Genomic DNA, 25413 nt, shown 5'->3' on the forward strand with positions numbered 1-25413 from the left:
TCAGGGGTGGGTGGCAGCATCATCTTGGCTGCCATGAGGAACAAAGTTCAGGCCCTCGGGAGATGAAAGCATCAGCAAAAGGGCCAAGGCCTGGATCCCCAAGGCTATTTAGGCTACAAACTCCCCTGGGGAACTGTAGCCGAGGCCTCCTAACTGGGACACATCGCCCCGCTCTCTGGCGGGTCACAATGCCAGGGGTGGGTGGCTGGGAGGCACGCAACCAGGTCCTGTGGGATGATCCCGAGCTCATGGCGAGGTGTGCGGAGCCCCCAGAACACTGTCCTCAAAAAAGGGGGCCACCCGCACAGGTGGCAACCCCTGTGGGGGCGCGCAGTCGCCCTTTCCCTGCATGGGCTGAAATCCCAGTGCCCCTGTGCAGCCAACCCGGCCTCCAGCAGAGAGCAAAGCCCTTTGTTTGTCTTTCCCACCCCGAGTGGGGGTGGGGGGCTGCATCCAACTCCCTCTCCCCCCCCCCAAAATCCCCTGCCTGCAGATAGGAGCTCCATTGCTTTCGCCTGGGTGGGGGAGGGAGGGCTCAGCCTCCCAGCAGGCTATGAATATTGATGAGGCTGCCGGGCTGCTATTGTGCAATTGGAGCTGGGAGGGAGGCAGGATGGAGGTGGGGAGCTGCGCGCAGCGGCTCACTCACCCCGCGGTGGCTCAGGCAGCGGCAGCGGCAGGAGCGGAGGCAGGGCACGGAGGGGCCGCAGAGCCAGGGCTTTGTTAGTTGCACCCGCCGAGCTCCCCCCTTCCCCCACCGCCGAGCCCCCCCGCCCCCCAGCCATGGAGCCGGGCCAGCAGCAGGCTCAGTGAGCCCCCCCCCCCCCGCCTCCCCCAGCAACGCCGCGCAGGGAGGAAGAGGGCGAGGAAGGCGAAGGGCCATTTTTGTCTCCTTGGAAGGTAAGTGGCTGGGCCGGAGCGGGGGCTGGGCACGGCCCGGGGGGAGGTTGGGGGTGGGGGGCGGTGGCGACCCCGGGCTGGGGTAAGGGGATGCCCGCCGGGGGCTGGGGAAGGCGCCCCCCGAGGCCGGGGCGGCGGGAAGGGGGGGATATTTTGCGCCGTCTCCTTTGTTGCATGGAAGGAAAACCCTTTGCAAGCGGCCCGGTGCCCGCGGGGAAGGAGGTATCGGGGGGCGGGCTGCTCCGGGGGCGCTGGGGCGGGCTGCTCCGGGGGCGCTGGGGCGGGCTGCTCCGGGGTGGGGACGGGGTCCCCCCGGCTCCCCCCGCCTGGGAAGCTGCCATTTTTGTTGGTATTTTTTTTTTGTTTGATTTTTTTTTAAATGCTTCTGGTTGCGGTTGAATTCGGGTTCGGGCTGATGGATGCCCAGGAAAAGTGGGTTTCCATGGCAACAGAGCTGATGCCATGGGCGAGGTGGGTCGGGTGCCATCTGCGGGGTGGGAGCGGGGTCGCCATCCGGGGCCCCCGCTGGCCGCCCAGCTGCAGCTGCCTGCGCGGTGTGGGGCAGGTTCTGGGGCGTGCTGGGGCGGGGGGACGCTGCTCCGGGCATGGCTGGGCGAGGCGAGGTGGGCACTGGGCAGGACCCCTTCGGGGGATGCCGGAGGGAGCCGGAAGAACGGGCCCGGAGTGGGTCGGGGGCTGTGGGCCAGCCCTGGGGCCTGGCTGCCTGCAGAGAGGGGGCAGGTCTGCAGCTGATCCAGGCGCTGGCGGAGGCCGGGGTCTTGGGAGGGGGCCCCCGGGGTGGCGAGAGCTACCAGAGAGCCCAGGGTTGCTGGGAACTCACACGCGAGGCTTCCTGGTCTGCGTGGGAGTGGGCTTGGGGGTTTCCAGTCAGTGCCTGCGGTCTGGGGGCTTCCCCCCTCTTGGCTCCAGCCAAGGACTCCGGCCCAGCTGAGTGCAGATGGATGGGAAGGGAGAGGCCTTGGGCTGGCGGAGGGCGGGGGGGCGGAATCCTTGAGCTTGTCCTAGATTGACACTCGGGCTGTTCCAGCCGGTTTTCAGGCCCTGGACAGTGTCTCTGTGGCGTGTTGGTTTAGGTGCATGAGCTGCAGGCTGCTTCTGGTTTCTGCCCAGCAGCGCCCAAGCAATGGCTTATCTGTGCCACCAGAGGTTTTCTGCCTTCTTGCTGTTGTCTGGTACGCCGTTGGCAATGGGGGAATCTCTCCTCCTGCAGACTGGCCATCACAGGTCCAGCTGGCTTCTCCCGACTGGGCCTGACCCACCCACCGCATTTCCCAGCTTGGAGGATGCTGGGTTGGGAGCACAGAGAGTCTCTCCAGGTGGCGTGGGTGGGGGGCTGCCTGCCCCTGCAGGGCGCATCTGGCGTTGTAGTGTTGCCTTTTCCTTCTCTAGGGCGACACAGGCCCATGGGTCCTGGGGCATGCATGGCTGTGACCCTCCAAAGAGGCTGCTTGCTTTGCTGGGCCTTGGGGACAAGCAGCTGACCCAGCAGCAGCAGCTCTTGGCTTCTGGGGATGTTTTACTTTGAACAGAGGATCTGTGGGTACTGATTGGTCACCGTGGGTGCCCAGCCCTGCTGTCTGATGGGCCATCCACATACCCAGAGGCTTTTTTCCTGCCAGGGATTTCATGATCCAATATAATATCAGCCATAATTCAGAAGTGGTGCGGGCAGAACCCCCAGTTTGTCACAGCTGGGTGGACTGAGAGGCCGCAGACAGGGGACGGGGCAACTGCTGCATGAGTCTTTTGCGGTTTGGTCTCTAAGCTGGTCCGTTTTACCCCAGCTTTAGGACGGCTTTGTACCAGTGCATTGGGTTTTTTTGGCGGAGATCCAGGCCAGGTGGGGACATGTGGCAGGAGGTTGGAGGGGGAGCTCGTTGGGGGAGGGAGGTGGTGGCTAGGGATATTTACTGTGATGAGCGTTTGTGGGGCTGAAACATGGTATCTGCGCCCCCCCCCTTCCCCCCGGACAGCCTGTTTGCACTCTGTGGCCACCTGACAGCGGGGTAATGCTTTGCAACATAATCAGGCAACCTGGCTGGTCCGGCGCTTTGACTGCCAGCAGTGCGGCAGGTCCATTGGCCCAGCTTGTTGGGACCAGCCCCAGCCTTACCATCAGCGTAACACAGTGCACACTGGGAATATCTCCTGACCTCTGGGCTCCTAAATTCCACCTTCCCCCACCCTCCTGGAGGCCTGGCCTCTGCTTAAGTGTCTTCTCTAGAATCTGCTAGCTTCAGCCCTGGCCTGGCATGCCCATCTATTGTCCCTTTGACGCCACCCCTTGGGCACTGTAGCATGACCTCCTGGAAAGGGTTGGTTGGTTTGCACTGTGGGATGCACTGGGATGGGGAGGCTGGGTGGAGCCTGCTGCTGTGGTGTGACTTTGTTCCCTGGTTTCCTAAGAGTTGGCAGCACTGGTCCCACAGATGAGAGATGGTCCAGAGCCGTGGTGCAAGGCAAGTTCGTGTCCCACTGCTATGAATGGGCTCACGTTCCGGTGACTCTGCATAGGCACTGTCCCAGTGGACTAGCTCTCCGGTAATCGCAGTGTGTTGGCCCTTCACCATCCTGTCCACACACGGGAGGGATCATAAATCAGGTGCTGGAATCCATGGCAAAGCCAGAGGTAGCTTTAGGGGTGGGGGCATGGCAGCTTCCAGCTCCGGGGCTCTTTTGAGCAGTGCCCACACGTGGATGATTGTTATGGCCAAGACTCACAGAGAACATCCGTTCCCTCCCCCTAGCCTTTTGAGAGACTCCTGTGGTTCCCCTCCTGTCCTGTGCAGGGGATTTCCACGAGCAGGAGGGATTTGGGGAAGAGAGGGAGACTTCTTGTCAAGTGACATCTCCACCATCTTTCAGCCCCATGCCTGTGGATCGTGAGCTCCATCCTGAGCATGGCAATGCAGGCTGCTCTGGTGTCTGCTTCAGCCCTGCCAGAACTGCCCTGGCTCCTTCACGACTGCCCCCTTCGCAGTGTGACTGCTGCTGGAGCCCCAAGCTCAGGCTGGGCTCCGGCCCAGCAGGAGGCCAGACATGCCGGTCTTAGCATGTCGGGCTGCAGGGGGGCAGAGCTGTGAAAGGAGGGCCAGAAGTCTGGATTGGCTGTGGGGAGAAGGTCTTCTAACTCCAGGCCCCCGAGCCTGGCCCACTAGCGGCCATCCCAGGGGATGGAGCCCTCAGACAGTCAGACCCTAGCAGAGCCTTGTGCTTTCATTGGAAGGCCCTTTTCCCCAAGCCCAGAGAGGGGCAGAAATGGGATAGACGCTGCCTCCCAGCCTCCGCTGCAAACCCTCCTCGCTGTAATCGGATGAAACTCTCCCAGGTCCCCTGCTCTGCCCCTCGCTGTTGCTAGAACAGTGGCTGACTCCGTATCTGCCCTCCCCCACTGGGTGCGGTGCCCACTGTCCTGGCAGGTTCACAGCTTGCATGTTGGCTCGGGTGCGCGTTGAAAATAGTTCACTAGGTAACTAGGTTAAGCAGAGGCTCATCCACCCACCCACCCACTTATATAATGCTGGGCGGGCCCCGGGTGAGTGTCTTGGAAAGTCAGGGTGTGCTACATCCCTGGCTGCCTGGTTGGCAGGAGGTGGGGGGACGGCAGAGGCTGGGTTGAGCCCGAGGGGCGGTGAGGGGAGTAAAGGAATGTGAAGTGATGCACTCAGGCCAGCCATAGGTAAGTGGGCAGCGGAGCCCATCGGTCATTAATCTTGCTCCCTAGTGAATTGGTCCTGCTGTGTCAAGCAATGGAACTGGCTGCCAATAGATCGGAGAAAACAAACAGTCAGCATCCGTGTGACAGCCCCTCACCTGCGATCAGTGAGCGTGCTGCAGCACCTGGCCCCTCTTGATGGCCGGGACTGTATGGACATGCCGCTCGGGCTGAAATGCCGGCAGCCACCTGATGAGTCTGATCTTGACCCATGGGGGCCCCGAGAAAACAAGGACAGGACAGGGCATGCACAGGCCAAAGGGCAATATGCTTTCTCTTGGGGGAGGCTGGGAAACAGAGGGTCCCCAACCTTTGCTGAACAATATCTTGGAGCAGTCTCATGCCACTATGTCCCCTCTGAATGCTAGCCAGGCACAGAGCTGCTTAGCAGTTAAACTCCAAGGCAATCAAGCCACCGCCTTCACGCTTCCAGTCACTGTTGCAGAGACTCCCATGATCTGTCACCCCAGAGTGATGGTGTACCTGCTCTACCGTGGCTTGTTCTGTAGATCTTTGCCAGAGCATTCGTGTGCCATCAGGCGGTGCGCAAGTGGCTGGCTGCAAAGTTAGAGAGAGAGAGAGCTACAGAGCCAGGTTACTGAGCTGTGTTTGCCAAGGGGAAAGTGTCAAGCTCTTGGGGATCATAAAAGAGAGGGAGTGTGTGGGCCCTGGGGAACCTATCACTTCCATTAGCAAGGGGAGTGAAAAGTATCTGTGAATGACCCACTCTTCCCCCGCCCCCCAAGGCATCGCTGGATTTCCCTGGTTGGAGATTCCCGCCCCCCCCCCCCCCAAAAAAAAAGCCAACAAGTGAGTTTGGACTGAAAAGTTACAAGCAACTGAGAAGGCAGGTTTGGAATGGAAGCATCCCCGAATCCTCTGGTGTCTAGAACCTCTGTGAATGGGAGCCCAGACACCTCTCTGTGCTTCAGCATCTGCACCGGTAACACAGGGGTGCCTATTCTTTATTGTCGGGAAAGGGCTTGGAGATCCTTGGCTGAAGGCCGGCTCATGGAGAAGGCTTGTGAGTTAGACCACTGGGTCCAGAGGGGTGTATGTGTGGGGGGAGGTCAGGGCTGTAGCTCTGCTTTCTGCCCTCCTGGGCTTGGGGTGCTGTGGGTGCCCGGCATTAGGTACTATGGGCATGGGGAAGCCCTTGCTCCAATCTTCCTGCAATGGTGTAATGGCTTAGCTAGTCCTTGCCCTTTGTGCCAGGTGCTGTATCCCCACAGTCAGCTGAACCTGAGCTCCCAGTGCATCGCTGTGGCCAAAAGGGGCTAATGTGATCCTGGGTTACAGAAGCAGCAGAATGTGGAGTCGGAGCAGAGCGGTTCTTTTCCCTCTGTAGCTGGCACTGATGCAACCACTGCTGGAATCCTGTGTCCGGGTCTGGTGCTCACAATTCAAGGAGGATGTTGATAAATTGGCAAGGGGGGCAGAGAAGAGCCAGGAGACTGACTCAAGGATTAGAAAACCTGCCTTCTAGTGAGAGACTCCAGGAGCTCCATCTATTTAGCTTAATGCAGAAGGTTATGGGAGGACTGGATCCCAGTCTATCAGCATCCTAAGTCAGTGTCCCAGCACAGTCCATTTTGCTGGGCCTGTTGGTCCTCCGACATCCAGACAGTGGATGTTTTCACTGACTGGGAGCTGCGAGGGCCCAGTGCCTCAGAAAACTTGCTCCCAGGAGCCTTGCGTCAGGCTCCCGAAACCAGCAGCTTCTCTGGAACACATAACCAACCTGCCGTTTCTACACACTCGCTCCAGGCCAGGAGGATAAATGGGGATTTATATGCTGCAGCGGCTCCGGATATATAGCTGCTCCCCCAGTCAGTGTCAGAACGACTGGAGATCATCTCCCATGCAACCCGTGCCCAGAGCTTGGTACCAGGCCACTCAGTGCTTCATGCCCTGGTGGGGAGAGATCCCTTAGGGGGTGGGTGGCTGGAGTCCCCCAATCGGAGAGGCTGTGATTCCAGCATGGCCCAGCCAGCCTGCCGGGGCGGGCTTAACTAGCACCAGCAGAGTCACAGGGCCTCGGGCAACTGGGGAGAGAAACTTCCCTGGGGTTGCTCAGCCAGAGCCTCTCATGGCTATGGCCCTTCCTGGCCCTGGAAGATCCCTTCCTGGACTAGGAGCAGATCATGTGTTTGCGTGTGTCCTGGTGTGTATGCCTGGGGAGGGTCACACGCATGTGCATGTGCCCTGGAGGAGGAGGAGTGTGTGTGCACGCCCATGTGTGTAACAAGACCCTGCCCCACTGGGGCACTGCCATGGGGTGGTGGAGGTGAAAGGTCCTGGGGCCAGCACACAGATTCTTTTCCATGACAAAGGAGCCTCTGATGGCAGAGCCAGTCCCTTTGAGTGGGAGGTACCCCCTCCCTATGGGGGTGGGGTCGGGCTAACAGCTTCCATTGCATGAGGGGCTCTGCCCGGCAGGCCCTGGGGGGATTGGGCCTGTCTCTCCTTGCTGCTCCTAGGTGTGGGGTGGGGGAATCGGAGCCTGCCCCTCCATAGTTTATTCCTACCTGGAGGTGGGGGGGGGGTGACCTGGGAATGGAATTGTGAGTAAATTCCGAGCTGCATCCGGGTGACCCTGACCTCCATCCCTTGGGGTGGGGAGCATCCCGGGGAGGAGGGCAGGGTTGTGCCACCTAAGAGAGCTCCTTAAACACCCAGTGGGGACCTCTGACCCTGAAGTTTGACCCCATCGCTTTCCAGGCCACCATCTGGGGCGGGATGGGGAGGGTCCCTCTGGCAGGGACCTTCGTGTCAAGGGGGCTGGGACAGCGAGTCCACATATTCCCCCCCCCACCCCCCCCCCAGCTCAAGGGGACCTGGCTGCAATGTGACTGCACCTCAGATCTTGCCTTGTCACTTAAGGACCCTGAAGGACGGGGGTGTGCCCTCACTGCTGGAGGGTGATTGGAAACAACAGGTGGGCTCTGCAGAGGAGGAGGCTCTGGAGGGGAGAGCCGGGCGAGCGGCCGGGGGCCACGCATGGAGCTGGCCCGTTGTTTCGTTCCCCAATAGATTGCAGTGTCTCGGGCCCCTGGGAATCTGGGTCAGAGCAGATCAGATACCCTGCACTGGGGGAGGGACAGCCGAGTGCTGGCTCAGCTGCTCTGGATCTGAGCCACTGTGCGGCTGGCTGGGTGTCACAGTTGCACTGGGGCTCAGCACCTCCCACCAGGAGCGGAGACCAGAGGGAACTGAAAGTATCTGCATCTGGCCTACAGCAGAAACCCAGCCATCAGCCTGGAATTACCCCAGCCCCACTGGGGCGGGCCTAGGGGAGGGAGAGACTCTTCTTAGCTCCCCGTGGGGCCCGGCATCACCAGTGCTCGGTGCCCTGCCTCTGTGTGTGAGGGTGACCAGGAACCCTGCAGCGAGTTAGGGGAGTAGGGTCCCCAGGCAGGAGGCCACATGCCCCTGCCAGCCAGCCAGCTGCAGCGGGGACATGGGCCCTGGAATGGCTATACCTGAGGCCTCTGTTTATTGCCCGTCTGGGTGCAGCTCCTCTTGCTGCCCTGGTGCTACCAGCCCATACGCAGCCCGCTCCCTGTGATGGAAGGCTGCCCCCTGGCCTTGCCTCTTTCCCTGCTGTGGCCCCTACCCTGCTGATTTCTCTGCCTGTTGCCCCTTCGCTGTCCCATCCCGCTCCTGCATCCGACTGTTCAACGTTAGCTGCCGGGTGCTGCCAAGGGGCCACAACGGGGGCCAGTGCCAGAGGAGCAGGGAGCACAGAGAGAGCAGACCCCACCTTCACCAGCCTTGTTCTCAGCCCCTTGGCCAGCTGGCACCCAGGCACCAACCCAGCCTGAGCCCCTAGGCTTAGGTTCTGCGCTTCCTGATCTCCTGCGGCCCTCGCAGGGACCCCAGCAGGGCATCCTGTCCCCTGAGGATGGAGCCTGCCCAGTGCTGGATGTACACATCTGTGTGTGGGGGGTGGGGTGGGGGGAGAGTCCCATGGCCCTGGAAAGTGAACGCTGGGCTGGGGGAGCCCCTGATACCAGCCACTGCCACAGGCTGGGAGCAGAGCAAGTCACTGCAGAGCCCCCACCCTGTGGGGGGAGGGGCAGTGTGGAAAGTCCCTGTGATTTCCCCCTCCCCTGCGTAGGGGGGTGTGAGTGCCCCACAGGGGAGTCGGGTGGGGGATCCAGCCACGCAGGGAGTGGTGGGTGGGTGGGCGGGTGGCTGGTACGCTCATTCCTGGCATTCTCTGTAATAATTAGCATGATCCCCCCCATGTGTCATTTCCCCCCTCCCCCCATGGGGGCAGTACAGGCTCCTGGAAAGCTGCTGCTGTGTGTGAGTGACTCCTCCGTGTCCCAGCCACCCCACCCCATCCCCAGGGGCTCCCAGAGACGCTCTGGCTCCCCCTGCTGCCCTCCCCCCAACTCTAGTTCAAATAGATCAGCTGTGTTATTTACAGGATAAAGGAGAGAGAGAGAGACTGGAATATTTGTGTGTCACTGGGAGAGCATGAGACAGCATGTGTGTATCAGGGACAGCGTGTGCAAGCCATGTGTGATCGTTTCTAGGCTGTAAATGGCCGATTTTATTCTGAACTCCAGCGCCATCCCTCCAGGAACACCCTCCGCCCATCCTCCCGGGGCCTGGCTGGCCCGGGGTCAGAACCCAGAGGATCGGTGGCAGGGGGCCTTTCCCAACCCATTTGTCAGTCCAGGTCCCGCCCAGGTGGATAAAGAGCGAAGGCCCTGCCCCCGGAGTGGGGCCTAGGCACCTAAGCCGCTGAGAGGCCAGAGGTTGGTGCCTTCCTCCGCTTGGGCTACCCAGCCAAGAACCATCTGTTGGGGTCAGGCACCTCAGCCAGGCCAGCCGCCCTGGCTGGGCTGTGCCCTGGCAGCCCAGCCTCTCTCTGTCCCTCCTCCGGCTCAGTATCTCTCTTATGCCTCCCCCCACATTCGTTCCCTGTGCAGTGCTGGGATGCCCTGCCCCACCTGTGTCCGGCCCTCCTGCTGTGGGGACTGGCAGTTCTCCGGCCTGCTCAGAGTTCCCCTATGGGATTGGGCCCCACTAGGATGATAGGGCCTCCCCATTTGTGAGAATCCCGCTGCAGGGTGAACCCCGAGGGTGTGAAGGCTAAGACAGCCTGGCAGATGCCAACTGGATCAATGTGTTGCGAGGCTCCGACGTGCTGGGCCAGAGAAGGACCTAGAGAGCTGGGGACAGCAGTGGGGGTCACTTAGCCCCTTGTGTTCTCAGCACACATGGTACTGCCCCATCAGCCCCCATTTACTGGCAGCTTCCGCAGGATTCCAGGACCCCCTGACCCCAGAGACTGGCTGGTTTCTCCAGGGGAGGGGGGATATGGTGGCAGAAGCAGACTACTCTGCCTGTATCTGGCCAGCATCCAGGGCTCTCCAGCCAGCTCCTGCGACCAGCACTAAATCCAGCCATGCGACTCTCTAGCCATCCCCATTCGGCCTGTGTGTGCCCCCTGCTCCTGCAGAGTGTTGGAAGGGGAGGTGCTACCCCACCCACCCTGCACTCTGGGCCCATCTGGTTCCAACCCGGGTTCTGCCGAGTCCTCAGCCCTGGAGCTGCTTCCCCATAGCTCGGTGCCCCCATGGCATATCCGAGTTGGATCTGCTGCCTTTAGTTGCCTCTGGCTCCTGTGAGCACTTGCACAACCTCTGGAAGAGCCAGCTGAGCTCCCACCTTGTCAGTAGAAGTGGTTAATGAGGTCCAGGATCAGGACTGGCATTGCAGGGTGTGGGTGGGGGAGGGGCTTTGCAGGTATTGCCAAAGTTAGGACTTGGCCTGCAGGGTTTTTGGTGGAGGACGCAGGAGGGGGTGTTCTCTGCTAGCCAGGCCCAGCATTTGGCCCAGGAGTGGGATTAATGCCCGGCCCCTCAGGGCCACCCGAGCTCTGCTCTGCAGGGAGGCAGACAATAGCCACAGCGCAGTGCGTTGTACCCACTCTGTCCCTCATGAAGTGCCCTGTGCATGGCACCCTGGCCAAGGGGCTTTGATGCCAGGCCCTGAAGGAGTTTGCAGGTGGTAAGGGGATGGCATGGCTGGGCACATGGCACTCGTGGGGTTGCTATGGTCAACAGAGCCACACTCTGTACCTGTGATTAAACCCAGGGAGCCCAGGCACCACTGCCATGTCTCTCAGTGCTGGACCTGTGCCCATGTCCTCACTTCCCTGCCTGAGGAGGTCCCATTGCTGTGATGGGACAGAAACCCAGCCCCTGCTTTGCTGTTGGTGCTATCCCCTCGCACAGTGTGGGTCCTGCTTCTGCTGGAGCTGCCGCTGGGCAGCACAAGTGTCTGCCCCTTGCCCCAGCATGCTGCTCCTCTCCCACCAAGCGGTGGGGCTCAGGGAGGGCAGTGCCATTGTGCGCTGTTGTTGCCAGGGCCTGCACCTCCATGTTAAACACAAGGGCAGCTGCCATCTGCACTCCATGCCAAAGAGCCGCAGCTCTTGGGTTCCTGGCAGGCTGCCAGCCGGGCTCTGCTGGGCAGGGCTGGGGTGCCTCTCCCCTTTCCAGGATCAGGTTACCTTCCCTGCCTGGCTGCACACAAAGGCCTCACGGCTGCTTCTTGGCTGAGAGCTCAGTGCACAGAGTGACTTGCATGGATCCGTCCCTTGGCACCAGGCTGCCCAGCAGAGAGAGTTGCTGGAGAGGGACACTGGTGGGGAGCAGAGAGGTGGCAAGTCCCAGGCACCGGGTGGGGATGCTGCATCTTTTACATGGGGAGCTCCCCAATGCGCAAGGCTCAGATACTGCCCCAGTGCTCCCAGTTCAAAATCCCCTTGCCCCAGCATCCCAGGAGACAGCGCTGCAGCCTGCTGGAGCCAGCGGTTCTGCTATTCAGCCTTAATGTCACCCCATTCCTGCTGCTCCCACCTTTGTGCCTCCACTTACCATCCCGCCCCTCCCTTTTGGCCGGGCACTGGCCCAGCTGGAGATCAGCCATTGACTAGCTGTGCGGGTGGTCTGACCCTCCTGTGGGCTGTAGGCACCTCTCCCTTGCCAGTGTGACGCCACACTCCAGAGGGGGCTCTCTCCGAGTGGGGCTGGGGGGATTCCCTAGCAGAAGGGGCCATTGGACTGTGGCCGGCACAGTTTGCTGGGTGACACCCCCACCCCTCCCCCCACGCCGAGCAGCTGTGTGTGGAGACTGTAGTGCTCTGCCCTGCCGTGGGGGCGTAGAGACCACCGGGGCCTGCACAGGAAATGCAGATGCCGAGGCACATCCGGGAGTGCCCCCCTTCCCCTCCCCCACTGCCCCAGGAAGTGGCAACTGCATTTCCAGGTGCCTGGGCCCCCACTGCTGATGATCTCTCCCACCCGGGACAGCCTGGCCCTGAGGGGCAGGGAGGGCTGTGCCCATTGGGCCCCTGCTCCTTACCTTGTGCTCAGAGTCCTAGAATCTGCGCCTGGCGAGGGAGAGGGAGGCACCTTCTCCTCCCCACCCACCCACCCTGCAGGCCACGGAGCATGCAGCATCCCAGGCTGTGTGGGGAGCTCCCGGCTACTCCAGCCCCAGCCTCTCCCAGCAGGGGGTGCTGTGGGGAGCGGGGTGGGAGCTCCTGGCTACTCCAGCTGTGGCTTCCCCGAGCAGGGGGCGCTGTGGGGAGCAAGGCAGTTGGCTGTTGGGGGAGCTCCCAGTCCCGGCTGCTCCCAGCAGGAGGAATAAGTTAATAGTCCCAGTTAGAAATCACTAAACCCTGTGAGCCTGGCCATGACCCCATATGCACGGAGGCCTGTGCATGCAGATCCCGGGGATCCCCGCTTCAGCAGGGTGGGGAGGGAAGCTTCAGGATTAAAGCCCACGCTGGGGCGACATGCCAGAGCGGGTTTCATCCGCAACTGCTAACGTGGAGCAGCTGAGCCTGATGCCCGCAGCATGAGCCCCTAGCTCCAGGCCGGCACTACTTCCCTCGAGCCTAGTGGCTCAGTGCACCTCAGGACCTGCAGTCTCTGTCCTGCTGCTTCAGTGGCCTCCTCTGCGGGCAAGGTGCCAGTGGCTCTGGGGGTGCCAGGGCACCTACTCCACTTCTCCCCATGCATCCCCACCGCTGGGTGGGTTTGCTGACAGCTCCACAGAGGACTGCATCGGGGTGGTTCCGTGTGCTTTGGCCTCCAGCAGCTTTGCCAGTTCCCAAGACTGGCCTCCCACAGGAGCAGAGAGGGCCTCAGGCCTGCTGCAGAGGGAAGGGGTTAAGGCAGCAAAGCTCGCCTCTGCCCCTGGGCGCAGGGAGGAGGCCCCGTGTCCTACTGCTGATTCACAGGTCGGCCCCCCTGCCCTCTCCTGCGGTGCCTCCTGGGCTATAATCCCTGGGAAGGAACAGGCTGTTTCCTTGTTCCAGGAACATGTTCTGCAAGAAGCACAGAGGGCACAGATGTGCGCTGCAGGGGAGCTATGTGCAGGCAGACGGTCAGCGCCAGGGAGCACAGGGCAGGCCCACCTGGAGGGGCCTGCAGCACAACTTGTCCACCTGCACCCCCCCCCCCCATCCAGCCAGCTACCGGAGCCCAGCACTTACCCCCCCCACCCCCCAATCCCGTACTGCACCTGCAGAGGCCCTGGCAGGCTCAGGACAGGGCTCTTCCCCAACCCAGCTCCCCAGGAGGAGCAGCACGCAGAAGCCAGAGAATTGTGCCCTAGGGGAGAGTGGTCCTTCCCTCCAGGTGGGGGCTGGGGAAGGAGCCTCATCTCCTCCCAGCCACCAGGGTACCCCCAGCACAGGGACCCCCAGCCATCCCGCTTCAAGACCGTGGATTAGCTCTTCATCCCTGGGATGGGAAGGGGATGGGATTGGATTTTCTGCTATTTTACAAAAGGCTAATGCACGGGCAATTGCTAATGTGGCAAACTGGCATCCCTGCCCAGCGGCTAGCAGGGGGCTTGGGTGCAAGGACCTTGCCCCATGCTTCAATTTCCTAGTGAGCACCTGGGGTGAGCATGTACATACAGAGCTGTCCCCCCTCCCCAGACCCCTCCCCAGACGTTGCTGGGCAGGAGGGCATTCTCCCCTTGACTCTCTGCTCTCCAGAATCCTCCCTGGGCCAGTGCTGAGGACGTCCCTTTCTTGCCAAGCATTGGCCTGGAGTTGGAGAGGGCCAGCTGCTACCCACGCTGGGGAGAAGCTGGTTTAAACTTGTCCACTGCAGGACATTGGTTTGAACTGGGAGCAGCTCCTGAAGGACAGCGCATTTCTCCCCCCCTCCCCACCATGGGAATGCGGTGCCCGTGCCGGGGTCAAAGCTGCAGGATGTGCCATGGCCCTGTTCCAGGTGCTGGCAGCCAAGTGGGAGTAGGGCCAAGGCAATCGTGGCTGTCCCCGCAGAGCTCTGCCCTGCCATGGCACAGGCCAAGCTGTGGGAATAATGGGAGGGAGAGACACTGGGCCGTGCCCCAGAGTGCAGGAAGGGCCAGCTGCTGATGGATGGCGCCCGGGTCTGAAACAGGGCACTGGCGCCCCATGGGCAGGGGTAAGGTGCATCAGCACCCGGATGGGGCTCAGCATGCCCAGTGCCTGGGCTCCCTCCTGGCTCCTGCTCCCATCAGGGCAGCCAGAGTCTGGTAGCTACAGTGTCCCCAGTTCTACCAGCAGGCTCTGGTGCCCCTGTGTGCCAGGGAGCCGGGGCAGGGCTCGGCACAGGTGCAAGTCAGATGGGGCAGGCACAGCAATAGAAGAGTGGTGGGGGCAGAGTCAGGGCCGGCTCTAGGTCTTTTGCTGCCCCAAGCAAAAAAAAATTTGGCTGCCCCTCATCCCCATCCCTGGGCTCTCACCCCCACACACACCAGTTCCTTCCCCCACCCGCACCCCCTGCCGCCCCAGCCCTGGGCTCTCTCTTCCCCCCCAACCCACACCCCATACCCCCCCTTCCGCTCCCCCCCACCAGTGCTGACTCCACCCGCTCCCCCCTCACCTCCAGCCGGTCCGGCGCTGGCAGGGTCGGGATAAGTAGTGGGGCTCCCAGGCCGGGCCTCAGCCCAGGGTCCCTCCAGGACCGGCCAGGACCCGGGAGGGCAGAGCTGGGGGACCGCCCTGGCAGGGGGCTGAGGAGCTGGGGCAGGGCAGCCCTAGAGGGAGCAGAGCGCCAGAGAGTGGGACAAGGACCCTACATGGCAGTGCCCCGCCCTCTATGGCCCTGCTGCTGCTGCTTCTGGCTACCCTGCCGCAGTCCCTGGGTGGCTCGGGCCACTTCGCCCAGCCCTGGCTGCGGCGCTGGGGGGCGGACACTCTGCAGCACCTGCAGGTGGCTCCCCCCAGCCCGAGTGTCCCCCACTCAGAGCCTGCCCAGCCCAGCAACAAGGTGCGGGCGCTGCTCCCCTGTGGTGCAAACTGTGCCCCCCACGCATGACACGCTGCTGCTGCCAGGGCCAGCTCTAGGCTTTTGCCACCCAAAGTGCAAAAAAAAAAAAGTGTCTGGAATGCTGCCCCTGAAAATGTGCTGCCCCAAGCACGTGCTTGGTTTGCTGGTGCCTAGAGCCGGTCCTGGGCAGAGTGCCACCCTGGCATGTGGGCAGGGAGGCAGAGAGCCCCCCCAGGGCTCCATGCCAAGGCCCCAGGCTTTGGGCATCGTGCTGTGGCCTACCCCCACAGAGCCAGTCGCAGGCCGTGGGGCCTCGCTAGTGACTCAGGGCTCCATGGAAGGGTTAGTCACTGCCCCCGCTAGAGCTGCCAGCTGCCCCTTCCCCCAGGCTGAGCAGGAAGGCAGGGGCCTGGCTGCAAGCGGGGTGGGAACCCCAGGACCTGGAGACAGATGCCTCCACCGCCCCTTCTGCATTGTAGCCTGTTATGCCCGGCTGTGGCTTGGTGTGAGGCTGGGCCTGGGCCTGGGCCTGCCATGTCCCTGCAGTACCAGGGGAGCGGCCTGACCCCCTGCCCTCCCCCTGCTGCACTGTCCCAGTCCAAAGCCCTGTCTGGGCAGGGGAGCCCCTGCCTGGCAAACACTCTCTGAGGCCCAGGCAAGGAGAGGAGCTGGGGGAGCCAAGCCTGCCACAAAGTGCACCCTGCACCCTCCCTCACCCCCTCTACTGTGTCCAGGCCCCTCCCAGGCTCAGCCGTGGTACTGGAGTGGCTCTGATCACCCCTGCAGCGCTCAAGCCACCTTGCAGGGCTCTCTATGCAAGCTTGGTGCTGACCCCCATCACCTGACCTACTCCCCTAGCAAATGGACCCTTTGGGGGTAAGATCCCCCAGCTCTCTGCAGCTGGCACTCTGACACATTGCAGCCACCTCTGGGATGGTGCCATGCACAGCAACATAATGCCAGGCAGGAACCCCTTCCCTGCCAGCGAGGAGGTTTGGGCCAGACAGCAGGTTTAGTGCCCACCCTCTTGCAAAAAGCTCTGGTAAATCCTTCCCATCCACACAGTGGGCAGGACTCTGTGTCACCACTCCTCCTGGATGCAGAGCCATCCCTGACTCAGAGAGGAGAGTGCCCACACAGAGGCACCTGTGCTACCGCCTGGGTGACACTCTAAGCATTTGCCAGCTCTAGTGCTGTTTAACTTGTTCGACCTGCTCCAAAGACCTTTGCTTGTCCTTAGATCAACCCAGGACATGATTAGCCTGTGGAACTCACTGCCATCGGATAGCACTGAGGGCAAGAGTAATGATTGACAGAAGAGACTTGACCTTGTATCTGGATAATGTGGCTGGGCAGAGGATGGTGCTGCTGTGTGAAACTGGGGTATTACCACTTACTCGCCCTCCCAGCCCCTGTCTTCCTGCTGGCTGTATAAAGCAGCTGGGCCCAGTCACCTGGTATCTCCAGCTGCCTTGACTTCCCAGCCCCATAACCCTTTCTTGTCTGCTCCTTGTGACCCAGAGGGGCACCGTGCACTCCCCTGGCACTGATACACACCTTCCTGCTAGGGGGCATGAGCCAGCTGCTGATCAGGGTCAGGAAGGGATGTTCCCCATGGACAGCTTATTCCAGAAGGACCCACCAGGGCATTTCTTGCCTCCACAATCCCAGCCGGGGATGGAGCAGCTCCAGGCTGAGTGCTTATTTGTGTCATGTTGCCCCTTGTACCTCAGTCCGTCGTTCTGTCCTACTCCCTCCTGCCCTGTGTCTGGCATGCCCAATTCTGCTATGGGCTCTGGCTGAGGAGTGCGATTCCAGTGTTTATATCACACAGACTGGAGCTGTTTGGAGTTTCTGCATAAGGCCCACAGCTGGGCTAGCAGGGGCTGCAGACTGGGATTGAGGGGCACTGGCAGAGCTGTGGCAGGGAAAACCGCAGGCTGGGGTTGCAGGGGGCTGTGGGTCAGGATTGAGGGGCATCAGCAGCTCTGAGGCAGCAGGCAGAGAACCCATGTGTCAACTCCAAGAGCAACCCCCTCCCCATTTTACTTCCCACGGAACGAACACGTGGCTGGAGGCTCCTTCCCAGGGCACTGACAGTGGCACAGGCTAGATCAACAGGGTGGCTACACCTCGTGGCCTTGCCCTGCAGCCTGGCAGCTGGGTGGGTGCTGGAGTGGCAGGGCGACCTGGGGAGCTGATGGATGGGGCAGAGCATGGCCATTCCTGGCATGTTCCTTGACCCTGTGTATTGCTTCTCCTCCCCCTCCCCTTTAAATGCAGCCTCCTCCACCAGCCCTTGGCAGGGTCCCCTCCCGGGGGCTGTTGCTGTCCACAGCAGGGGGGCCTAGCAGCCCCTGTTTCCCCATTTGTGGCAGGATCCATCTCCTTCCATTGCCTTGCAAGGTCATTTACAAGTGGGAATGGAGTCCTTGCCCGCCTGTCATGACTCCGTAAGGGGCAGGATCAGGCCCTGAGTCACTTGCTTCTCCACTCGGCTCCTGCCTTGTCTCTGGCACTGGCATTGGCACTGTGAGAGCCTTCTCCTCTGCAACGTCGGTGCTCGGAGCAGCCCCCGGGCTTTGTCTTAGTGGCCCTGCAGCTCAGCCACACAGCCAGCTCGCTGTCCCTCTCTCTGCAGGGTCCCGCTGCTCTTGCAGAGCCGTCTGCCCTGCTCTGGGATGGGTGGCGGGTGACGAACCCTGGGCCACCTGTGGCGAGGTGGCCCCGTCTCTGCATTTCCCCGTGGTGGGGCTGTGTCACCCCTTCACACTGCTCCCCGCACAAGGAGGTTACGGAGAAATCTAATTCAAGCATTTCCTCCCCCTTCCCACCCTGACCTCGGGCTTTGCCAAGGGGCGCAGGGCTGGAACACTCAGCTGGCCGGCTGGTCCCTGGAGGGCAAGTAGGGCAGAGAGAAGGGATTGTGTTGGGGGGATCAGAGGGGGGCATTGGAGGGGGCTGTTGTATCTGAGCCATCACAGAGGCACTGGTGATCACACACACACACTCTCTCTCTCTCTTTCTCTGCAATATGGCAGAATGCCCCTCCCCACTCAGCATGGGACAACTGGGACTGGCATCTGCTCTGCTGGTGCTCGACCTGCTCACTCAGCCAGGCTACAGGAGATGCGGGGGATCCCTCTGGACGCACGGCCTCCCTCCCACCAACTATTTTCATGAGTGTGATTGATTTTATAGTGCTATGGGGGAGGCAATGGGAGAAGGGTGGGGGTGGCAAGCTGGCCTTCATCCTGAGGGATAGGACGGTCTTTGTGCGGCATGGGGTGAGGTGCCCTGCATTGTCTTTACACCCCTGGGAGGTCATCTAGTGCCTCTCCGACACTTAGAGAGAGGATCGCCCTGCAGCGGCTCCCCATGGTCTCTAACACACAGTCGCATGGTCCTTATCTCTGCCCTGCTACAGAGGCCGTGCCAGGGTCCCAGGGCAGAGGGCAGCATAGAAATGCTCTGCAGGTTAGTGAATCTCTGGTGTTTCCAGGAAGACTGGGAAGTCTGTGTCCGGTTTGGAGAGGGGCTGCGGGATCCGTGCTAACACTGCAACCCTCATTCATCCATTAACAAGGCTAATCATGCAGCTTACACATTGCACAACGAATCAATCAAGAGTCAGGACATGCCCAAATCAGAGTGAACAGTTTAACCAAGTGCCTCTGTCTGTGTTCTCCATCAACTGTGCCCCTGTAGGTGCTTGCATTTTGACACAACTTTCAACTGTAGGGTCTCATAACCCAGGATAACACTGTCTTTCATTTCTGCAGCTACACTTGTATCCAAGAGAATGTGGGCATGACGGTATAATGCAAATGACCCAAGGAGGCAGAGTTAAGGAGATATGTGGTCGGCCTGAACTTTTGCTGTTCTTGACTTGAATGCATATAACAGTGGACTGTAGTTTTGCATTTAATTTCCTAGTTGTTTAAAGGAAAATCTCATGTCAGTAGTGATCCCTAAACATTCAAAACCACTTCTCTGTTTTTTTCAAACTTGGCTTCATTTTTAGATCTTGCTGAGATCTGCCAAACAAGCCAAGTCTGAAGGAAACCATTGGAATTAGTTATTTTGTTTGTCTTCTAAACTTTTTATTAAGGCAAAGTTACAATAAAACATTGCCATACTATATCATACATTACTTTTTACTTATTCAGGATCAGATTAATAGTCAAAGAACCTGGCTAAAGAACCTGGCTCGCTGGCTGGGGAGCCCTCCTCCTTTGAGTACACTAAAAAAGATGACCAAGTTCTAAATAACTATCTTCTTTTCAATGTCTCTTGCATGTGAAAGCTTTTCCGTGACAAGGCCAGTTCATATTTTACTATACCACAATTCCATAGGAAGAGAAGTCACGTTTTTCCAATACAAAGTCTTGCTGATAACAATAAAAAAGAAATAAATTTGTCATTCTGTTTAAAAGGTAGATCCTTTGTGGGAACATTAAGTAAGCAGGTCAAGGGGTCTCTGGGAAGCCGGCATTTTGTTATAAGATGAATCTCTGTAATAATTTCCTGCCAAAACCCATTTAATTCCTGTGCAAGTATGTTCCTTTTTCCCTTCAGCCCTTCCAACAGAGCACTTCCCTCGTGGCAAAAATACGCCAGATCTTAACTGGATTAAAATGCCATCTGCACAGTCGTTTCTAAAAACGTTCTTTGTGAGCTATGCAAATTGAAGGTGTGTAGCTCCTTTCCCGTGCTCATCTTGAATTAGTTTGAAAGGCTAGAAGTCAGCAAAGTGGGTGCCAACACAGTAAGTGTACTTACAACCTGCGTGAAAAGCATCTGTATTCACCGAGTCTCCAAGGCCCAGATCCTCAAAGACAGGCACCTAAATATGAGTATCTTAGGGAATCGTAACTCAGGCTTTTTGTCAAGGGACTGGTCTCGTGCAGATAGAGCAGGGAAGAGAGCAGAGTTTGGGGGTCTGCAGACGCCCCCCTCAATAGCAGTCTGGATAGAACATGCCCTGGTGCAGGGAAGTGGATTTGTTTTGGTTTTTCAGTTTTGCTGAAAAACTGTTTAGAATTTTGATCACTTAAAAAAAACCCAACTTCAGGTGATCTTGTGTGAGGAGCCAATGAAAATGGAGGGGGAGAGAGGGGAGTCTGAAAACTGATTCTCAGCCTGAGTGATCAGGCGAGACTGGATACCAGCTGCAGTGCTGCCTAGCACTTCTCCCTCCCTTTGGCACGGGCAAAATCCTGTTGTGTGGTGTTAGTGTGTTAACATGGGACAGGCGGAAGGGAGGGAGAGCTAGCGGTTAGAGCAAGGGGGCTGGGAGCCAGTGCTCCTGGGTTCTATCCCCAGCTCTGGGAGGGGAGAGGAGTCTAGTGGTTAGAGCGGGGGAGGGGGGGCTGGGAGCCAGGACTCCTGGGTTCTGTGCCAGTAATCTCAGTCAAATCCCGTCACCGCTCTGTGCCTCAGTTTCCCTCACCTCCTAACAGGGATAATGAGCCTGGGGCTGTATTGATTAATGTTTGCTTGGAGCTCTTTAGGGAGCACTAGAGTTGGATAGAGATGTTGTAGGGTTTGCCCCACCCAGGTGGCTGCCTGGGGCTACAGCCCCCAGCCCTCCCCAAGGGTGCCATGGGATGGAGGTGGCAGGAGTTTTCCTGCAGTGAAATCCCTTGTTTGTAAGCTCCCCTCTGCAGCCTCTCTTGGTGCTGGCTCCTGCGGGGAGAAGGCCATGCTGTTCCAGAGGGGCTGTGGCTGGGAGGGGGTGGGTGGGTGTCCCTGCTGCTCCAGCTTGTCTCCATCACAGGACAGACTCCAGGGAGGGGCTTGCAGGGAGAGCCCCCTGGCTGGGGCCAGCCCACTGCAGCCGGAGCTAGGACTGGGTCTTGCTGTGCCCTCATGCTAGATTACCAGCGCTGGCCTGCCAGCCTTGGGGAAGAGGGTGCAGAGCCCAGCTGTAGGGGGTCACTCGGGAGGGAGGGGTCTGGCCTGGTGGGGCTTGCCATTGTGCAGAGATCCCTTAACCTGATCTCTGCCTGGTCTGACCCTGGCCCCCCTCCCCCATTGGCTGGTTGGCTCTGGGAAGCAGGGAGCTGGTTAAAGCCCCACCCCCATTAGCTCAGTTGTAAGGGGGGAAGAATGGTGGAGGGGGGGTGGTTGGGATAGGGGGAGACTTGGTTAGTGGATGTCTCTTGTTTGGGGGAAGGGCAATGCAGAGCTGGGGTGGGGAGTAGCAGGATGTCCTGGGGGCCATGCCCTGGAGGCTGGGGTAAGGATTTATTTTACATCTGGCTGTCTGCCCCACTGGCTGGATTCCCCAGGCCGAGACTGAAAGCAGAATTTCAGAAGCTGATCCCTGCCCCATGGAACAGGGGCTGGGTGCAGTCCCTGGGAGGAGAACCCAACCTGGCTCTGCGCCCCTGAGGCGGGCTCTGGGTGCCCAGTGCTGGGACAGAACCTGACCCGGATCTGTGCCCCTGGAGCGGGTTCTGGGTGCCCAGTGCTGAGAAGGGAACATGACCTGCATCTGTGCCCCTGGTCCGGTGCTAGGAACGCAGGGTTGAAGTGGCTGTTGTGTTGTGGGCAGTCAGAGCCGAATCGAATTCCCTTCTCTTGGGTGTGTGTGTGTGTGCAGGTGGGCATCCCAGGGCTTTGGAGGAGAGTCCTGGCACTCCTTCCCTCCCCCCTCCGCCCCCCCCCCCCCGTGCATGGGTCCAATCAAGGTCTGCTATTTGCTGGTCAAACCCCAGCCCGGCCCCTTGCTGAGCACTAGGGAAGAGGGTGCTGTGTTTGGGCAGTGCCAGGAACCACACTGCCCCAGCACTGCTAGCTGGGATGGCAGTGCTGGGCCTCTGGGGTGCTGGGTGTGTATGGGTGAGGGGGTCACAAACAGACCTGTGTGCAGGGCCATCCAGAGGATTCAGGGGGCCTGGGGTCTTCGGCGGCGGGAGTCCTTCTGTTCCGGGTCTTCGGGGCACTTCAGCGACGGGTCCCGGAGCAAGTGAAGGACCCACTGCCGAATTGCCGCCGAAGACCCGGAGCGGAAGAAGCCCTTGCTGCTGAAGACCCGGAGCGGAAGAAGCTCTGGGTCTTTGGCAGCGGGTCCTTCACTCGCTCCGGGTGTGTTTGGCGGCACTAGAAGGACTTGCTGCTGAAGACCTGCCGAAAACTCTCATGGGGGCCCCTGAAAACTCTCTTGGGGGCCTGGGGCAAATTGCCCCACTTGCCTGCCCCCCTCTGGGCGGCCCTGCCTGTGTGTGGGCCAAAACACCTCTCTCTTTCCCCCAGTGAGTAGGCTGGGCCTTGCAGTGGAGGAAGGAGCCTGATTATCTGAATGTACAGGAGACAGCTGAGTTAGGTGGGTTCATAATGCTGATATTAGGAAGGTTAGACATGTGCTTTGCACGCCACTGGACTTTAGTCCAGTAACTACAGGGTTAATTTATAATGGCAGTGTGTGCATGTGACCTACTGTGTTTCTCTCTTTGGGTGATAAAAGGGGACACATTGTTGCAACTGATGTTCTAGCCTGCAGCTGTGCTTAGTCTGGAAGAAAAGCTATGGGGAAGGGGAAATGGGGTCTGACACTGGACCAGAACGTGCTGTTTGCTCTTCTAAATGGCTTTGGGAGATTTTGTTTCTACGTTTTAATCCAGACGAGCCCTTGGATGTTCACAGTTTTCCAAAACATGCGCTGTCTGGGGCAGGAATTTTCCAGGCTTGGGGGGTTTGCTTGAAGGAAATAATTGGTTTTTTAAAATTATTTTATTTTGGAAAATTTGAGCAAAAGCCCTTTGAGTCACTGGAGGTGGAGAAAATATCCAGCCGTATTCAGGGCAAAGTCGGCTGAGGTTTGACTTCAGGGCCGTCCTGGGGACTGTGGCCTTGGCTTGGGTTGGAGACCAAATATTTTTGGTTTAGTGACTGAGGTACGAATGGTTGAAAATCACACGCTGAGCTTGAGCAGTAGATATTAAGTCTCAAGGGCTGGGATCCTGCAAGCGGATCTGTGTGGACGAAGCCCTGGTGAGGCTCTGACCCTGCTCATCTGGGACTGTTTGCAGGATCTGTGCACAGCTAGCGAAGATTGCCCTGGAGAGGCTGTGTGGCCTAGGGGATATAGCACTGGATAGAGACTCAGGAGCCTGGGTTCTATGGCCAGTTCTCCCACTAGCCTGCGAGATGCTTGGTGAAGCCACTTCCCTAAGTTTGGATTCCTCTCCTGGGGCTGCACCCAGGGAGGAAAGTGACTGTGTGAGGGGAAAGTGTGCCTCAGTTTCTCCCATTCTTTGCAAAGCAATGAAGAGTGCAGGTTAGTAGTATTAATATTATTGTTGGTTGAAGGGACATCTGAAAGCAATGGATTTTTTTCCTCTTAAAAACCTAGGAAATTCAATTCAAATAACTTTTTTAGCGCAGCACTAAATTCGCAGAGATCAGAGCAAAAAAATACATGCAGAATTGATGATTCCCTGTTCTGTTCATTCCCTCTGAAGCACCTGGCATTGGCCACTGTCGGAAGACAGGATACTGGGCTAGATGGACCTTTGGTCTGACTCAGTCTGGCTGTTCTTATGTTCAGAACTTAAGACTCCCATGGCACTGCCACCTCAGCCCCGGGGCTCACACCTGAATTCTCTGTTCCTCTCTTTGGGATCAAATGTGCAGCATAACATAGGTGCTGAGCTGATGCTACTAGTGGGACCTTAAACTTGAGTACTTTCTATCTTACTCTATTAATTGCACTGTAGTGGTGCCTAGGAGTGCGTCACGGACCAGGACCCCAGAGTGCCAGGTGTTGGACAAACCTAGAACAACAAGTCCCTGACCCAAAGAGCTGGGAATTTAGCTGGGCAGCCGGCACGTTGCAGCCGGGGGACGGTGGGTTGAACTTAATAAAAGTGAGGTCTTTGTTAAGGTGCCTGGTGGGTGTAGGCAGAGCTCAGAGGGGTGTCTGGAAGCCTGGTGGGTGCTTGGAGTTGGAGATTGGGGACATCCTGTCAGTTAGGGACAGGGTTCAGCACAGTTCACTGGGGCTGGGTCATTAGTTAAGGACCAGCTGGTCAGGGGAAGGGGGCGTGGGGCTCAGTGCTGGAGATGTAACAATCCTTGCTGTAGTTTTCCTGTCACAAGCAGAGCACCTGTGAACACCCCTCCCCCAGCTCCCCTCTCAGGCCTCCCCCTAGCCCTGCAGCTCATGCGGGGGGGGGGGGGGGATGTGCAGCTCCCGCCCCTGCAGCCCCTTTGCATCCTGCCCCTGTTCCTGCAGCTGAGCTCATGCGCTCCCCTCCCCCATTGAGAGCACCAGCCAAGCAGCGTGCCATTGAGGGCCCAGCCAGCAGCCCCCTTCCCCCTCCCTCCAGACAGGCCTCCTCTGTCTGCTCAGCCAGGCACCGCCCATATGGGGAGAGGATGCCCCTGCCCCTAGCCGGTGGAGGGGCAGCAGGCAGACAAGTCCTTGCTGAGGCAGGATCCCAGGCTCCCCACGGGGATCGGGAGCCCCTGACTGGGGTGTGGGGTGCTCTGGCCACAGGCCTGTCTCCGACACACAAGGGAAGCGGGCGGTGGCAGGGAGCCAGGGTTTACTGTTTCCCCTGCTCTGGTGCTCCATGGCTGAGAGGTGGAGGCTGCTGGGCGGAGGGGGGGCTTCAGTTATTGCCCCAGGCCTGCTTCCCTTCCCCCCCCCAGCACCAGGCACAAAGGGGGAGGGCAGCCTTTGCCCCGCCTTCCCACCCCCTGCTCCAGAGGGCCGGGCCGGATTCCCGCGCTGCCGGCTCCCTGCCAGGAGGCCTTGGCTCCACTGTGTTTGCAAACAGGATCCAGGAGCTGGTCGGGGCTGTTCCAGCCGGAGACGCTTTCCTTCCTCACTGTGCGTGGGATGGCATGCTGCTGCATGCGGGGACGTTGGGCACGGGACGTTTCAGGGCGCCCCACAGCCAGTGCTCCTGCCCTGCTCCCCACAGTGACCCTTGCTGGGAGAGGCTGGGGCTGGAGTAGCTGGGAGCTCCCCCCACAGCCAGTGCTCCTGCCCTGCTCCCCACAGTGACCCCTGCTGGGAGAGGCCGGGGCTGGAGTAGCTGGGAGCTCCCCCCACAGCCAGTGCTCCTGCCCTGCTCCCCACAGCGCCCCTTGCTGGGAGAGGCCGGGGCTGGAGTAGCTGGGAGCTCCCCCCATAGCCTGTGCCCTGCCCTGCTCCCCACAGCGCCCCTTGCTGGGAGAGGCTGGGGCTGGAGTAGCTGGGAGCTCCCCCCACAGCCAGTGCTCCTGCCCTGCTCCCCACAGTGACCCCTGCTGGGAGAGGCTGGGGCTGGAGTCGAGCTCCCCCCATAGCCTATGCCCTGCACTGCTCCCCACCGCGCCCCCTCCTGGGAGAGGCTGGGGCTGGAGTAGTTGGGAGCTCCCCCCACAGCACCCCCTGCTGGGGGAGACAAGGGATGGAGTAGCCAGGAGCTCAACCCACAGCCAGTGCTGCTGCCCTGCCCCCGACAAAGCCCCCTGCTGGGA

General features: G+C 59.7%; 1 protein-coding gene across 3 annotated transcripts in view; it reads left to right on the forward strand.

The window, feature by feature from the left end:
- Positions 1-603: 603 nt before the first annotated feature.
- Positions 604-25413, forward strand: part of ZMIZ2 (zinc finger MIZ-type containing 2) — a 49499-nt gene continuing 24689 nt past the window's right edge. For all 3 annotated transcript variants that reach the window (XM_045002805.1, XM_045002807.1, XM_045002806.1), the window contains exon 1: positions 604-900. The gene's annotated coding sequence lies outside the window, so the exon portion shown is untranslated. The remainder of the gene's footprint in view (positions 901-25413) is intronic.

The sequence above is a fragment of the Mauremys mutica genome, chromosome 2, assembly GCF_020497125.1.
Source record: "Mauremys mutica isolate MM-2020 ecotype Southern chromosome 2, ASM2049712v1, whole genome shotgun sequence".
In the NCBI taxonomy this organism is placed as follows: Eukaryota; Metazoa; Chordata; order Testudines; family Geoemydidae; genus Mauremys; species Mauremys mutica.